Genomic DNA, 18,749 nt, shown 5'->3' with positions numbered 1-18,749 from the left:
AAAATTCATAATTTAATAAATATGTTGTAATGTTTTATGTGAAACTCTTGTGAACTGTTCCAAGAATTTATCGCGATTTTCTATTGGCTTCATTTAGATTTTTAATTTAGTATGAAGCTCAGTTTTAGAATGCTGCATAATTTTGAAACTTCTCTGATTCTGGGGTATAATGTATTTTAAAAATCCCTACAAAAATCTAAATCTCTCAGAAATAAATAAATAAAATAAAATAAAAGATAAATTCTACGCATTATGAACTGGAACATCTTTCAGCAAAACAATTCTGTTTACTTCGTATATTAGTCCTGTTTATGATGAATGGAAAATTAATTCAATAAAGATGCATAACACCGGCCCCAGTAATATATCTCCAAAGTGAGTACCCTTTCCTACTACCTTCAGAAAAGCAGTTAAACAGAAGCAATAAAATGAATCTTAATCAGCTCATTGTTTTGACCTACAAAAGCGTACTATTAGTTTAGTTAGTTCCCTATCTGGAATGGCAAGCTCGGGCAAAGAAAAACATAACAATTCCTGTTCTTCATGTCATGACGGATAAGTTGTTTAAATGCTAATTGCATTAAAGCTATATTTAGATTCTACCGTCAGCACTCGTAATCCAATAAGCTACATTATTTAAGATCGAGAGGGGCTTTTATTTCATTTCGAGTTTGTTTTATGGTCATTGAAACTTTCTTTTTTGTCGTAACAGCAAATTTTATAAAGTTGTATAACAAAAAAGCGTTAATAATGTACTTGGCAAAATCTTCCGAAATTTTTGGGAGCGTTGAGTTATATCAGCTAATAGGCATTTAATATTTACGCGTTTCGCAATTATTGTCATTTCGCGAAACACTGCACTGGTCCTTATCGGCAATTGCCAAACCATAATTCACTGCGGTCAATGGTTGTGACTTTTGTTAACTTTATTTCAATAATCCACCAACATTTACTGCTGTGCCTTACACCGGTGACTTATTGGATGAAATCTGGCGACTGTGAATCGATAAGTCACTGACAATCAACAGCCTTAATGACACCGACCATAAGTCACTGGGGGCTAATGGCCGCGGCGATCCCCCAGTGGCCTTTATTTAACTCTATTTTAATAAATGTACCAAAATTTACTGCTCTGCCCTACACCGGTGACTTACTGGCTGAACTTCAGTGACTGTCAGTTAGTAGGTCATCGGTGACCAACTGCCTTGAGGGCACCGATGACTTCCTATGAGTTTTTTTTTTTAGAAGCTATTTAAATTTACTATTCATCGCGTTCACATCAGTCACTATTAATCCACAGGTCAAGGGTAAACTACGACGTTGATGCACCTTATAATCCTGCTATTTAAACTACTCTTTAAGTATACCTACCTAATGGTGCTTCTGGCAGATTTACTTCTGCATTGTCATCGAGTTATCCCTTACGAAAAATTCATAGAGAGGTTGATAGAGCATTATAAGAATTCCTATAGAACTGTCTAGGTAATCTTGCACAAAAATGCTTCTCTGTAAAATTTCTAAAGAAATTTTAAAAAGTTTTCACAGAACACAATTCTATAGAAATATTGGTTTGCAAATTCACATAGAAATTTATAAAGCGTTTATATAATGGTAATATACAAAAATCTATGAAGTTTTCAAAATGCAATTAAAGGAAATTTTTAGTTTATGATGCACTTATATGGGATATAGAAAAGCAAAAATAAATACCTTCTAAGGAAATTTTTATCCATTTCTCTCTATGTTGCTGTTTTTTATCTACTACGTTTATGTAATATTTTTTTTTTTGCACGGTATTGCTTATATAACACACAAATTAAATCTTGTAAAAACACAAAATAATTGAAATTATAAAAGTTGTTAAAAATTAAGTTAACGTTGTGAATCATAAAATTTCAGTTTCTGAAATTTCTGCTTTTAACTAAACATTATTGTTCATGTACCCCTAATAAGAGAAGTTGTGTCTTAATTTTAATTAAACTTAACTATTACACGGTGTGGCAGGGAAACTATATTATTTTAAAAATGAGCAACACAAATAGTCTAAGCCATATCAGTTTAATTTTTTCCATGTTATAGAGAGACTCAATGTTAAATGCACTTACCCCTGAAAATTTGTTTCGCTTTAGATTACACAGAAAAACACAACAATTTCACATATAACTGCTATAAAATCCTCTATCTATATACAAAATTCGCAACAATATTATTTACTACTATAATTGAACAAAATTCGCAACAATATTATTTACTACTATAATTGAACAAAATTTAAATGTGCATTAAAAGTTCTAGCCTAACTTTTTTTATTATTTGAAAACATATAATCTCCTCGTGCACCACAGATATACAACATGGGGCTTACAGAAGACCAGAGAACAGCAGTCTGGACTTCACGAAAACAGATTAAGTTATCTGGCCAAGTCACTCCGAATATTTTCAGATCGTTCTGCAAGCATAATCTAGGGCCATCAAATGAAGGGCAAAAGAAAATCAAATGTTCCACATCTTGAAGTACTGTTTTTGTACACTAACATAAATTGTTTGATCTTAGATTGAAACGAAATAGGTAACTTGCAAATTTACCGTGACCAGATAAAAACTGAGAAACTTGTGACCTCAGCAATTACAAGATGAAATATATTCCTCATTCCACTTAGTTAAAAGCTTCTTATAATGAAAGGACTATATTTGGAATGTTAATATTGATATCAACAGGTAAATTTAAGGCATCTTTAGATAAGAAATCAGCTCTTTCATTTTCATAGAAACTGTGATGAGCACGCACATAAGCATAGCGGATATCCTTACATTTAAGTATCAGTTTAAGATGGAAACGCACGTGCCTCTCAGCATCTCTCGCTTATTCGACATATCGCCGCAAATGAATCGTAAAAATAAGAAACCATCCTTTTTTTTTTTCCCATGCGTATGTTTCAGTCTGTAAACTATGTAAATAACGCGCGATAATAGGGTGTTTCAAAAGATTGTGCGACTGAATATCTCTTGAATGGTTGGTCATACATCCATGGTTCCATGTTAAACAATGAATATATTATGGTAGGCCTTAAGACTATGTCCTTTTTTATTAAGTGATACATATTAGCAAAAATATTCGGATTTCGCCTCGTTCACATCTGTTCTTAAAGTCTGTAAAATATTTTCTCCCTCTTTGCCGCTCGCTTTCGCCGAGTAATTGGAAAACATGTCCGGCTAGCAATCCGAAGATTCGGAGTTCGAATACCGGCGAGGGCATAGCATATTTTTCACAGTTCCTGTTTTGAAGTAAACCTAATGACTCTACAATACTTACGCCATGGTAGCTTTCGCATACTGAATTAAAAATTAGCAAAAATATTTATAAAGTTTCCTCACACGGATTACAGCTCTTCAACCTACTTCGAAAATAAATGAGTTCGAATAATACTGCAGAGTGTTTGTGACTATGGTCCCATTATCCGTGGTTAAACTTCATTTCTTGCTTGTACATTTTGCAAATTGCTTGAAGAACAGCATTTTCTGCATGCCCAAGTAAAGAAATTGCTACATTTTGTAAGTTAAATCGTTTTCATATCAACTACTGCTAATTTTTAGCAGCATATAATATGAAGCTTTTTATTTATCGTTTGCGTAACTGTAGAAATGGCAAGTTTTGGTGAATAACAGACATTATTTTCACTTTCGAATTTATACCTATAAGTAGTGTTATCGGACTGCCACTCGTAAATGTTTCGATAGAGAGAAAACTTTAATGAAAACAGTAATGTTATCATAAAATTATCATGTATCTTGTGCAATGGGACTGATAAACGGACTTTTTAAGAAGAAAGTTAAAAAGTGTCTAAAATACTGATAAAGTGTTACACATCCGAAACCGTTTACTAATCTTTGTAAAAAATTTCGTGTTTTACTTTCACATTATTTTTTTTAAACTATGCTTATCTTAACAATCTTAATTAACTAAATTTTTGGAAAGACCCCCTTCCCATTCCCTGTGAAAGTCAGTGGCGCTTCGCATAATGAACGTAATTCGTTACAGCATGACTTTCGTAATGCGAATTTTTTATTAGGCAGGACACTGCTTCCCAGAGTTTTACTAAGAGGATAATTTTAATCCGTTCCCAGGTCTACGCAAAATCACAAAGCATCACACAAAATATCAGAGAATATTTCAAGCATCTCCAATAGTGGAAAGGAATCTCTAGGAATTTTACTAGTTATAAAAGTATTTGGGAGTATATAGTTTTTGAGTTCGGTTTAATCTGAATCCTTCCAGTCTTCTATTCAAGGCGGAAGATTGAGTTAGTCTTCATCTTCTTACGCAGTTATTTTGATTTGTGGGAGTTCTCGATCTTAAGAGGATGTTTAAAGTGATTTGCTTCCACCACTCTTTCAGTATGATCCTGAAGTAGCGTAATGCACTGTTACTGACCAGATCGGCCACTGTGTTCTTCTCATGTACTGTCATCTACTGTTGCCTCGACTGTTACTTAGACATCTTCTATCTTCTCTATAAAAAACGTTGCAGTTAACATTTGTCCTTTTGTGTTTTCTTCCTTCTCACCAAAAGAAACCAAAAGAATTCGGACTCATTATTTGGACACTTCCTTATTAATACGAGCCCCATTATTCAAACGGCGCCAAGTTAATCGAAAAATCGCTAATGGCCAGCGATCCAAATCACATTCACTGTTCGTTACATGAACAGCTCTGAGAAGGACAGATGTAATCGTTGTTTTTCTATTGTAATTTTTTATCTTTTTCCCTAAATAAATTCATGCTTTTGACTTACCAAAAAAGTCAGGATGACGCTATGTTGTTCTTCCAACGCAAAGGTATTTTACTTCAACATTCACATATGCGAAAATGGCTGAGATATAACAGAGGTCATAATAATAAGGAAGAAACATACACAAAGTATATTTTATGTCCAAATCAATGAGGAAATAACTTTCATTTACTTATTTAAAAACATTGAATCAATTCTGCATCAGATACTTAATATATGAGGTTTGAACTATTTTACTTTTGTTAATATTTTACTTACATTGTAATTAATGCAGCAAAATGTTAATAAAAAATTAACTACTGATTGCACATATTTTAAATTATGCAGATTAATAAAATAAATTTACCTTAATCTGATCGGGAAGAATATGGTCGCCTATAATCTACTAATTGTTGGTCACCAGTGTTAGGATACAGTAAATTCAAACAGATTATTAAAATAAATATACATCAAAGGGATCACTTTAAAAGTCACCACTTCTCCACAAGTAACTGATAACTTTTAGGTTAACAATGAAAGGCGCTCAAGTTGTAGGTCACCGATGAACTGAGGGTTCAGAATCACAGGTAATCGAGTCCCACAAATCACCAGTTAAGAGTATTACAATAAATTTAAATATGTATTAAAATAAAGACAGCGGTGCAAGCAAGGGGATTGGTCAGTATTGTCTTACAATCTGACAGTCACCAATTTGCAGCAATGCAATGCTTCCTATAGAGATAATGCTCACGAAGGAGGGTGGATAATAAATGCTTGAAAGTGTGACGTAACGTAATCGTCCCGCATGTTCCAAAAACTTTTGAAAGATTTGGATAAAATTTTTTAACTTGGTAAAGACTTTTCCAATGTGAGAAATACGATCTATATTTTATGCTATCTTTTCGTCTCTCTTTTCACGTCAGTATATAAGGGTACTCATAAATAAGGGTGGTGGTACACGTGGGCGTTTTGCAAATACGAATCACGTTTCCAGTCGATGTTAGTTTGGGATGTATCAGTCTGTCTTGCAGCATTTTTCTGCAAGCCTGGTAAAGTGGTTTCATTCTTATTGCTGATTTGCTTGCGTTCCTATTCTCAGCGTACTGAGGATTTTGTGATATGTGATCCCAAAATAATAATAAAAAAAAAATATGCCTGTAATTTTATTTTCGTTGAGGAAAACTGCATTTAAGATATTTTTTTATACTTCACCAATTTTTTAAAGATGATGCTTTGAGTAAATCATAAGTGACCGAATGGTTTTTCCGTTCAGAAACGACGGCATATCAACCGAAGATCTGCTGTGACCTGACCGTTAATCGATGAACACATACGAGAAAGATATTTAAAATTGCAGCAGATGATAAATAAATAAGATGTTGATGAAGACCATCGAAATACTATTCGCCAAAGTTTTGAATAAATAAATTTGTACCTACCAGAAACGTTTATCTGTAAATTTAAGAATGACATGGTTGTGGGGGTTAATTTGTATCTCACTCACGGACTCAAGAGCAGAAAAAAAAATTCGCAAATGTTTGCGATGACTTGAAGTAAGTTTTTTTAATAATAAAAACCTCTTTATAAAGATCGTGACTGGGAATAAATATTGATGCTGTAAGTACGATCTGAAAACAAGAAAAGCATCAAATCACTAGAAACATTCAAATCCACCAAAACCCAAGAAAGCAAATCGAAATCGATCAGAAAACAAAAAAGTAATGTTGATGGTATTTCTTTAATATCAATGGAATTGTGCACGAAGAATTTTATCCTCCAGGAAAAACAGAGGACCTATATTTATATGGAGATGTCATGCAAAGATTATGTGAGAATCTGTTACCCAAGAAAGCAAATCGAAATCGATCAGAAAACAAAAAAGTAATGTTGATGGTATTTCTTTAATATCAATGGAATTGTGCACGAAGAATTTTATCCTCCAGGAAAAACAGAGAACCTATATTTATATGGAGATGTCATGCAAAGATTATGTGAGAATCTGTTACCGAAAATGCCAGAAGAGAAGTGGCGATTATTTCCTCCATCATGACAATATATCATGTCTATATAGCTTTGCATATCACATGCATATCAGATATTCCTTAGAGAAGAACGATGTGATGTTTATAACTCATTTGATGTGATGTTTATACCTGATTTTACTCTGTATGTTTCTTTTTTACTACCGAGGATAAGTTCTTAAACAGAGGCAATGCAGTGAAGTGGATAAAGCCCAAGAAAATGTGCTGCGTACTTTGAGCAAATCTTAAGCTGGGTTTCAAAACTTTCTAATAAAGCGCAAAACTTTTAAGACAAACATATCAATGCTAGCAGTGAATACTTGCAGGAGGCTAAAATACATAAGTTTATTATAATTACTTAAAACTAAATTCTGGTTATTATTGGGTAGCCCTTTAAGATGCGGCACGCATAAGAATATGACAGTTAGCTGACAACCTTGCAAAGAAAATACCTTGCCTGCGTGACTAAACTGGGGTATCTTGTGCTTCTGAAAGTAGAAATTATGCCAGTAGCGTGAGTAAATGGTTAGAACTGCGCAAGTTTCGTGTCGCGGCAAATAAAGTTTAATTAGTTTCGTGATTAAAAATTTTATGAATAATTTAATTTCGTGATGAACCTCTTTACACCGTAGTCTTCTACTTTGTTAAAACTTCCTTTGTTACGCAAATTGAATCTAAGTTTTATTACTTGCCACAAGTAATACATTTTTAATTTACTTTCCTTAGACTTATAACCGTTCATAATAGCATCGATAAATACAAGACACTTGCTTATTTAGTTTCTTAGTGGCCTATCAATTCAGTGGCTGTTCTGGAACTCTTTTATTTATCATCATGTGTCATTTGTTTTTATCATAAAATAATATCTTTGTAAATGTTTGTTCTTATTTAATACTTTTTGTGTATTTTTCCTAGTACTATTCATTTATTTATTTACTTATGTGGTGCATTTTATACAGTACTTTTAAAGTGTATTTTTGTTCATTCACGTTGATGATCTTATGTTGTGTTTGTATGTGTTCATTTCGGGTATAATATTGAAAAGTTTATAATTCTGAATTAATCAACTCCTAAATTGAGAAAATTCAATTAGAAACAGAATCATAGACAGAAGTTCTCCTGATGGGCCTTGGTGACAATTTTTATCATTAAAATGGAAACATTCTTCGATTTCTCGCCAATTTGGCGACTTTCTGGAAATTTTCGGAAAACGCCATTTCGAAACTTTAGGAGAGATTTTTTCTGAAGTTTACAGGAAACTGGACAGGTACATATTTGTCCTTGAGCCATAGGAGTCAGTCAAGCTCAAAGAGTTAAGCTGAGAGATACAACTGTGCAATGACGTCAGTGATTACTGTTTTGGAGTTTACTTTGCAAACATTACCAATACTCTGTAAAATTTCTTGCTTGTTAAGATGAGTTTTTCTTATCTATGTATTGCATCGAGTCAGTTGTAGCTGTTTACTGTGAATGAGTTTTATTAAAATAATATCCGCTTCTTCTCAGTCTTCTAGTTATTAAAGATATCTCCTTGAACACAAATTCAGCACCAATCTTATGAAAATAAATTATTTTTTCAAAACAAAAAAAAATCTGAAAGCTTTCAGATTTTATACGTTTTGTGTGTTAAATTTATTTATGAAATATCATGTTCTTCACACTTAAATCATAAAATTAAATTCAACAGCAATATCACAAAGTAATTTAAAAACAGCATATATTTAGAATTTTCGATACATATTCTCGCGCACTGGAAATGATTTTTTTTTTCGTACAGTGTTTCCATTGCTCGTTTTGAAATCGTTGAGTTTGGTAATCAAAAACTCTTTAAAGTTTTACAAAATATGAAATACAGAGTGAAACGAATTCCAAATTCCAAATTCGGGCTTCCAGATGCTCATATTCGAGTGGAGGATTACGTTATTCAAAAAATGATGTCTCTAGGTACCATTGTTTCTTCACAGTACGAGAAACATACATAGATTCATGCAAATTCTTCATTATTTAATTTCTTTAAATATAATGCTGAGCTCTAACATTTGGTGGCAATAATTTGAAAAAAGATTCGCCGTTTATAGTGAACCAACGCAAAATACTAAAACGAAATGAATGGCAACTTGACTTCTGGGCAAATTGCCGCTGGGGAATAGAGAAAAACCAAACGATTTTGTATTGGTGAATGGAATATAGTATTAGGAACATAACATCTTTTGTTAGTTGCGACAATCGTTTCAAATATTATTTATCAATTTTAGCAGCCAGGGATATGATAAATCTTATCACTAAGCTGTGTTATCAATTTTAGCAGCCAGGGATATGATAAATCTTATCAGTAAGCTGTGTTATCAATTACACCAATTAAACATAGTATTAAAAACTGTAATAAAGATATAAATTATTTAAATAAGGATGTGCATTGCTTTTAAATAGCTGAGTTAGTAAAACAACATACAGAATTAATTTAAAAAATTGAGTTAGTAAAACAACATACAGAATTAATTTAAAAAATAAATTGAAGAAATTATGGACTATGGAATGGAAATTTTTTTGAAAATTTTCAATTTTTCAATTCGGCCCATAATAAATATTCGGGAAAAGTAACTTAAAGATAGCAAAAAATTGGAAAATTGAGTTACGGGCGTATTTAAATTAAAAAGAGAAAAAAATGAAAATTTAAAAACATAATTGGCCTCATGCTTAAATGTTCTACTTTATAAATTCGAAAAAGCAGCGTTAAAACTTTTAACACAAATATAAAATTTAGCACAACAAGCTAGAAATTTATTTGCCTAATTTCTAGTTAGTTAAAATCTGCGTTAATAAAAACATTAAATAAAAATTTAATTTGACAACGTTTTCTAAGCAGGATTTCTCTACTATGTGGTACCGGATTTTCGCCAATAAATATTCAGCTGCGAATAGACTTCGTATGAAATAAATTACTTCGTACAAGGAATAAAATATGAAGGCAGTCAAAGGAACTTCAAAGCAAAAATAGCTTGAAGCAGATTATTATTGAATTTGATTAATGCCATTTTTTATCAGTTAGGAGTGGCAACATATATTATTCTTCAACTAGGTGAAACGGGAAATGCACTTTCCCGTAAATGCCTACATCAGGAAGATACCCTTGAGAGGCTAAAAATGTTTTTAGCTAAAATTAGTTTTCCGCTTCAATTATTACAACTTGAAATATTGCAGCTGGTTTTAATAGTTATTCCATGTTCTTTAGCTCAAGTAGTAATTCGTTTTAGAAACAAAGAAATATTGAGCTGAGTTTTATCATTCTGTGGTTATAGTAGGAGTAAATAATTCATATATAAAAATATTTACTTCGCTAAATTTTTATTTAAAAGCGAATTCTACTAATCCGAATTCTAGATATTTTCAGCTGATGTGGTTTATTTACATGATATCAAAACATATAAGGGTTACTATTTACCAAACGACAGAAATGATTTCGTGGAGAGTCATTTATAGGAAACTGGCTCACATTCTAGTTACACATGGAATAAAACCGAAAAATTCTTCCGCATCCAGTCCGCGGGGTAGGATATGAACCCAGGTTTAACTACAGATATTTAGCGTTGTTACTGCTCGGCTACTGTCGAACTTGTGAATTAAAGTGGCAGTGGCATTATTTTAAAATTTTCTTATTACGTAATTTATAAATACAGTGGTGGCCAAAATTGTTGACACTTTTGGAAACTTTTATGTTTTTGAACTTTGTTTGCTTATAGAAAACGTTACCTTTCACAAAATGCAAACTTGTATATATCATTTTAAAGAGAATTTATTACTGAATTCAATACAAAACACAAAATTCAATTATTTGCAATACAAAAAAGTTAAACGATAATAGTTATCGATATACATTAGATAGTGATGAATTGCAGTGAGTTATCAGTACTTAGTAGGGTACCCTTTATTTTTGATAACAGCTTCACATCGACATCATCGAGCTGACAAGAGTTTTAAGCTCTTCGTTCGTTATTATATGATCCCAGAAAACAATTATAGCCTCAATTAGTTCCCTTTTATTTGATGGGCGCCTCATTAGGATAAGAGTTTTCAAACGGTGCCACAAATTTTCGATAGGATTGAGGTCAGGACTGTTTCCTGGCCATGACAACAATTTAATGCTCTTTGTACGAAACGACTCTTTCGATATTTTGGCCGTGTGGCAAGGAGCAGAATCCTGCTGAAAAATAAACGAAGCATTGTTGGAAAAGATATCTCTGATGGAAGGTAGAAGTTTTGGTACTAGAATAGTGTCAATGTATTTTGTGGCATTCAGTGTCCAATCGATGACATGAAGGCCAAATCATAACACTAACTGGGTTCTTCACAGTTGCCTGAATGCAGTCAGGATGTAGCTCTTCTCCTATTCTACGTCTTACATATTTTCGCCCATCAGTACCGAATAATGATATCTTAGTTTCATCACTCCGTATAACTTGTGACCACTGATCATCTGTCCAATTAATGTGTTTCTTTACCCACTGTAGTCTTTTTTTCGTTGCTGAAAATTATGATAAGGCTTTTTTCGTGGAATTCTACCTCTCAGTCCAACATCTGTTAATCTTCTCCTGATTTTTCTTAAACTGACAGAAACACCAGCATCATTCAGATCACTTCTGATGGCCGCTGATGACATTTTTCTATTTTGGAGACATAGTCTTTTTATTCTTCTGTCATCAATAGATGTGGTGCACTTTTTCCGGCCTATTCCTTTGTTTTTTATTGAATTTGTCTCCTGATATCGTAAACAAAACTTTTGGACTCCAGATGTAGTCGCTGAACCACCCACCTGTCTTGCAATTTCAGCATAGGAAAGACCACTTTCTCGTAACTCAATAATATTACATCTCTTTCTAGGTGTCCAATCTACTCTTTTATTTGATGTCATTGCTTCTTGACTAAATACACTCATGTCCATAAATTAAGGATAATGCAAAATCAGGCAAAGGAAGAGTTAGAAGCAAAACAAATTTGATTTATTTGTAAAGCTTATTTATTAAACAAAAGGTAAACAGCAAAAAAAGATGCTATGTTTGATATTATTAAACAAATTAGCGATTTTTCTCCCTGGAGCAAATTACAAAAGAAATCTATTTACAAAAAACCAATATTACATGGTTGGTATGATTGTTAATACATTGTATGTCTCCCAAACGATGCAATACAGTCCGTACAACGCCTAGGCACGCTGAGTATCAAATTATCGATCTGATCATGGGGGATATTACACTACTCAAAAAGCAATGCTCTCCGAAGTTCCGGTAGACATGTAGGAGAAGGTTGACGGGCTGCAACTCGTCGGCCAAGCCTATCCCACACGTGCTTTACTGGATTCAAGTCCGGTGAGAATGCTGGCCAGTCCATACGGGTGATATCCTCCGATTGAAGGCATTCGCTTACGATGTTTGCACGATGAGGACGGACGTTGTCATCCATAAATACAAACTGTACGCCCATGGCGCCCCGAAACAAATATACATGTTGTTCCAGAATGACGTCCGGATAGATTTGGCTTGTCATGGTTCCAATATGAACATGCAGGTCAATTCTGGAACCCAGAATAATTCCACCCCAAACGAGCATTCCTGCACCACCGTAACGGTGTCGTTAAATGATATTTTCTTGGTGGTAACGGGTACCTAGAGCTTTCCATATGAAAGTCCGGCGAGAATCAGACTGCAAGCTAAACCTGGACTCGTCGGAAAACATCACACAAGCCCACTGTTGCGGTGTCCACAATGCATGCTCTCTACTCCAGGCTAACCACAGGCGACAGTGATGTGCAGTAAGTGGAACGCATCTGACAGGTCTACGAGCATATAGACCCATCTGCCCTAAGCGTCTGTACACGGTCTGCCTTGAAATTGTCGTACCAGTGGCTGAAGAGAGCTGACGAGACAGGTCTGAGGCTGTGCTCCGCCTGTTTCTTTTGGCAGTAACTGCCAAATACCTGTCCTCATTCGGCGTTGTAACTCTGGGGCGACCTGTGCTGTAACGTCTACTCACATTAGCATCACCTTGGAATCGTTGCGAAAGCCTGGAGATGACACTCTGGGCAATTCCAAGTTCGTCAGATACATCCAGTTGAGTACGCCCACATTCCAGACGGCCGATAATTCAACCACGTAAAAAATCATCCAAATGCGTCCTTTGTGTCATAACTATTCGGTTATTGCACTGAAATGTGTATAAAGCGCCTGCGAACAATTTTACTGCTTTGCCTGTATTCCTTATATATCCCTCTCTTACACTGTCGTCATTGTAAGGTACCATCGGTGTCATCTGGTTAACTCCTGAAATTTGCATATGATTCTTGAAGATGTGTGTAGTGATTTTACAGGTGATATATTTATTTTAGAGTTCGATTTCCGCGTGACTCCGAATTATTCTTAATTTATGGACATGAGTGTATTAAAAATTTTTACAAAAATTCCTACTTGTAATTGCAGTGTATAAGAAACAGGTCCTCCTTCTACAGAACAAAGCAAAATAATGAATTGTTCAATTGTATTAAAAATTTTTACAAAAATTCCTACTTGTAATTGCAGTGTATAAGAAACAGGTCCTCCTTCTACAGAACAAAGCAAAATAATGAATTGTTTCAAGTGTAAACATGATGTCAGCTTCTACTGGCAGTTACTAACATTTGATTGGTTCTCAGAACAAGAACAGTGATTGGCCAGGAAAGCTAGACATTACAAACCACTTCATAACTGTGTTTTTTATTTATATTAAAGTACATATAACTTTTTTATATTGTAAATAATTGAATTTTGTGTTTTGTATTGAATTCAGTAATAAATTCTCTTTAAAATGATATATACAAGTTTGCATTTTGCGAAACGCAACATTTTCTATAAGCAAACAAAGTTCAAAAACATAAAAATTTCCAAAAGTGTCCGCAATTTTGGCCACCACTGTATATCAAAATTTTGATGCAATTTGTTTTAATCCTTTCTCAAAGAAAACACCTGCAAAAATTGAAAACAATTTGCAGGATTTATTCTATTTTTAACTAAAAAATAAGAATTTGTATCAATGAAATTCAGAAAAGATGTGTTAAAAAACTAAAAATCTTTTCAAAACTACTAATGTATGGTCTCCGTAAGTCTGCAAGAAGCGTTGAGATGAAGTAGATGATCTACTCTTCTAAAAAAAACTACGGAATGTGTATTATAAGTGCGTAGTAGTTTTTCCATTCCGAATTCTCGCGATTAATTTCTCGAATTTTAGGAAATTTTCTAATAAGTTTGGGTGAATATCAGATTTTCCCAAATGTTTAATAAATTTAGTATTTTCGTATTTTTCCTGTAGTTTTTTTTAGATTAATTGTATATTTAAATAAATTTGATGCTCTCTTCTGCGAAAATGTCCACAAAAATATCCTGTAAATAAACCTATTTCAAATCCAAGCTAAAAAAGTGACTGATTTGTCTTAGATGGTTCAACAGTTCTGCATTTTGGAAGTAACATTTATTTTAAGATATATTAAGAAATGTCTTTATCAACGCAAATATTCCCATTCTGTAGTTTGGCGGGCAGTTGGCTGACTGAGAGCTGATCAAATCCAACAGATACAGAAAATACTAGAATTTCTCATTCTTTCAATATCAGCCTGTATTAAATATATTGTTACGGATTTTTTATTCCCCGTGCAATGCAGCGCGTGACGAATATTAAATAATATGTTTTATACATTAAAAGCTAAGCCGAAAAATTAAAAATACAAGAGCACGTGCATTTAACATTTAATAAATAGATATCTCATTTTGATTTCAAGAAAATACCAGAAAATTATCGCGCATTTAAAAAGCTTATATAAGCGGCATGAAAACCTCTCAATTCGTTATTATTTAGTTAGTTGTTGTTTTAAGAGTTTGTTTAGAAAACTGCTCTGGTTGTAGTGAATTCGCGGATTAGCTTTCTGTAGCTGTTTTGAATTAAGTTCTGTTGAACGTTTGAGTAGTTAAAAGATAATTACCGCGAGATATTGTAATTCTGTACGATTATCTGAGGAAATTTAAGCATTTTATTTTATTTGTTGTGATAATAATAAATTTGTTCATTTTTTTTTATCGGACTTGTGCATTGAATTCATAACGAACCCGTACTCACGCAACAATATATATACCCATAAATATGAAAGCTTTCCGATTCATATTTATGTGTATATATATATTTTTAAAGAGGCTCCAAAGAGGCATTTTTTGACGTGTTGCGGGTTACCTTTATTTATTAAGTATCATTATCTTCGCACTTAAACCCTATAATTCATTTCAACAGCACTATCTCAAAATAATTTTAAAATGAACATATCTTAGAATTTCCGATACACAGTATCGCGCGCTGGAGATTTTGTTTTTACCCGTACCGTATTGCCATTGCTCACTTTGAAATAGTTGAGTTTGTTAATCAAGAGTTCGTTAAAGTTTTACAAAATATGAAATAGATAATAAAAAAATTCCAAATTTTAAATTTGGGCTTCCAGATGCCCTATTTGGGTGGAAACGTTTTATTAAATTCAAAATTTGATGACTCTAGGCACCATTGTTTTATCACAATGCAAGTAACACATACATTCATGCAGATTCTTCGTTATTTAATTTTATAATGCAAAGCTCTAATATTTGGTGGCAACAATTTAAAAAATGAAACGCCGTTTATATAGTAACCAAATCAAAATTCCAAAACGAAATTAATAGCCCTTCTGGGAAAATTTGCCCCTTTGGGCTAAAAATTAAGGATAGTGGCTAAAAATAGGTTAGCCTTGAACAGACTTTTAGAAATGATCAAGACCTATCCTTGGATGTCTCTATAGTGACGAAGAGGGTGGGGGGAAGAAGGTCATAGGATGTAATACTGAATATCCGAAGACATTCACAGACTAAAAGCTAGTAAAAGAAAAACCTTTATTACAGCTTACTGCTCATTTTAACAATCAACAAACTGAATACCATAAAATTACTATAGACTTCTCAAAGACATGTCTCAAGATTCTATGGCATTTTGCAAGATGAATACATTGCTTTGATATCAGTCCAAAGCCACGATAAAATTCCTGGACTTGTTCTAATTTTACTATCAGTCAAGTGAGGTACGTCACAATAGCATTTATCTTCAATGTTATCAAAGTTGCGTTGCCCCATGCAGAAGATAAATCAGTCGAAAACCATTTTAGCTGCTCTTCTTTAACAATATTTTGCAACAAGTGTTGTTTTATACAGTAAATGCTGTACAAAAACAGGTATATTTAACAGGTCAGTTCTATAATTTCTAACTATCTTTCTCTCATACATTATCGCCTAAATTAAAAAGTAAAACATCTAATGATAATAATGAAATTTTGTGATAACATGCAGCTTGAAAGCCCCGTTGTATACAGAGGCTCACATTAATTTTAGGACACATTGTAGAGACATTAGGTATTTTTCGGAGGCCGAAGAGATGAAAAATTAGCAACCGCCTTTGCCGGGAATCGAACCACGGGCCTCTGTAATAGCGGCCCAGCGTGCAGAACACTACACCATGAAGCACACTAGGAAAGCGGGAGAAATACCTTATACATTATATGTGCTCTTCTGTTTATTTGTAAATATCAGTTACTCAAGCTTAGCGAAATTAATTTTTTTTCCTTTGACGTACACTATTGATCATCCTTTTCATCCGCTTTAGCATGAATTAAACTAATTTTTTCGTGTAGGAATGTTCCATTTCTCCTTAGAAATTACTTTTAATAGAGCTTTCGAAAAAATGGCATGTTTACTTATTCGTTTCGCCAACTTACTACGTACATGTAAGATAAAGTTCGAAGAATACGAAAAAGTTTTGGAAACTTCAAGACAGCTATATCATAACCAAAATCTAACATTTAGGGCTGCATATCTGATGCACGTTATTATTGTAGAACTTGAATGTATTTTGCTTTCCAAGTTTTCTTACAGATACTTTCAGATTTTCATAATGAGTACTTATATATTTCTACTGATCCATATTATTTTCTATAAAAAGTAAATTTCGCTTCTCAAAAGCAGCTAAATATACCCTAACCTATTTAGCTAATCAAGTAGCAGTTTCCAAATGCAGACGATTTTTCTTCTGTTTGTAGAGTCATTAGGAATTTTTTTCGATGTCAGGAAACTGAAGAAATTTGAAATTCCCTCCCCGGGACTCGAACCTGAACCTCTCGAATATGCGTTGAGTGTGCTAACCCTTACACCACGAAGGCATGCTGGAAGGAGGGAGAAAATACCTTATGCATTCCCTTCTTTTAGAAGGCGACTGGAGATTAGGAATCCCAATCGCCAAATCCTGGCGGTGAAGAATCATCATCCACCCCCCTTTTTTTTTAGTTCGGTGGCCACTGTAGAGTCATTAGGATTTTTTGTTGCTGGAGACGTGAAAAATATGCAAAGAACTCGCCGGGACTTGAACATGGACCTCTCGAATATGCGCCGAGTGTGTTACCGTTACACCACGAAAGCAAGCATCAGAAAGAAGGGAGAAAATACCTTATATATTCCCCCTTAGAGCGACTGGGAATTAGGGGACCCAATCGCGAAATCCTGGTGGTAAAGAATCATCATCAACCACCGTATTTGTTCGGGCGCTTTTAAAGCAGTTGATGTGAAAAATGTGCAATGCCTTCGCCGGGGCTCGAACCTGGACTTTTCGAATACATGGAGAGTGTGCTACCGTCACACAACGAAAAATATGACAAGAAGCATTGTCTTCCAAAACGTCCTCAACAAAACTCTTGAGTATTATCATGTGAGTTACTGATTAACACTTTTGGAATAAACTATTTTATAGTGAAAAATATTTTGATGATATTTATTTTGCAACAAGAAAGTCTTAAAATAGAGGAAAAGTAATACTGGAAAACATTTGGAGTCTATGCTTCAGTTTTTAATAAAGATCTATGCAAATGTATTTCTAAAACACATAATGGTGTCCGAAAACAAATGTGAGCCATTGTATTTCCTTCTTTTTTCTTTATCCAAAAGCCATATATATTTCTAATATTTTGATATTTTTCTGTTTATAAAATTTTATGTCCAAAAATGAAATGCAGAAATACTAGGCCTCGGAAATTTTAAACAGAAATTCTTTCTGATTTCATATACAATAATACAATAATAAAAAAAGAAATAAAAAATAAAATAAAATATTTTTCTGGCTTAAATTTTAAACTTTTTGGTATATTAGAATTTTCAAAAATTTTTAATTGTAAACTCTTCTTTTGGGTGTTTTACAGTGAAGTAATTATTTTTCCTAATTTATTCTTATAAGTTTTCTTATATTTTACAGTCTGATTTTTTTTTTTTTTTTTTTCTGTTATAAATAGAATATGTAAAAGCGCAGTAAATCTAAAACGAAAATGTATCGGATCATAAAGTTACAGAAACATGAAGATTAACATCAACAATAAAATGAAAACAAGCACATTATTCCGAAAGATGTGTACATGTAAAGAGCGTATTTCCTGTTCTTTTGTACTGCAAATGACACGGAAGACAGGAATATGTAACGCTGAAGAAGATCCTCCCTTTTTTGTTCTTTCATTAATGAAATGAAAAGCGGAATGTTTTTGAATGCAGTGAACTTCCCGCTTGTGCAACAGCATCTGTTGTTTCATTTCTTAACGAGGAATGAAATAAAGGAAACGCCACCAAATTTCCTACTTCTATAAGTCATATTATATCGTTTTAATACAAAACAAAACATGCCTATGCAAGACTAGTTCAATTTATAATTATTATGTTGCTAATTTCTTTAATTTAATAATGACTTAACTTAGACTTGAAGGTAGAATACACACAGTGTAAAGTCTACAAAAGTTGTAGGAATATTTTTTTAAAAAACTAATTCCAGTAAACCAGCCAAACATTAAATGGCAGCATTTATTACTACCACATCTCAATTTCTTTCTTCTGAAATAT

At 33.3% G+C, this 18,749-nt stretch overlaps 2 protein-coding genes across 3 annotated transcripts in view; one reads left to right on the top strand and one right to left on the bottom strand.

Annotated features, from left to right (window-relative positions):
- sicily (NADH dehydrogenase (ubiquinone) complex I, assembly factor 6 homolog sicily) overlaps nucleotides 1–18,749 on the bottom strand; it is a 217,872-nt gene that overhangs the window by 78,437 nt on the left and 120,686 nt on the right. The window lies entirely within an intron of this gene.
- The window catches only part of LOC118184426 (uncharacterized), a 235,469-nt gene continuing 232,765 nt past the window's right edge, over nucleotides 16,046–18,749 (top strand). The window contains exon 1 of the mRNA XM_085811864.1: nucleotides 16,046–16,067. The gene's annotated coding sequence lies outside the window, so the exon portion shown is untranslated. The remainder of the gene's footprint in view (nucleotides 16,068–18,749) is intronic.

This window comes from Stegodyphus dumicola, chromosome 2 (assembly GCF_044657685.1).
Source record: "Stegodyphus dumicola isolate Sdum_Otavi_A_Nest chromosome 2, ASM4465768v1".
NCBI classification, from domain to species: Eukaryota; Metazoa; Arthropoda; class Arachnida; order Araneae; family Eresidae; genus Stegodyphus; species Stegodyphus dumicola.
Note: the sequence above shows the minus strand (reverse complement) of the source record. Positions and strands in the feature narration are given on the sequence as shown.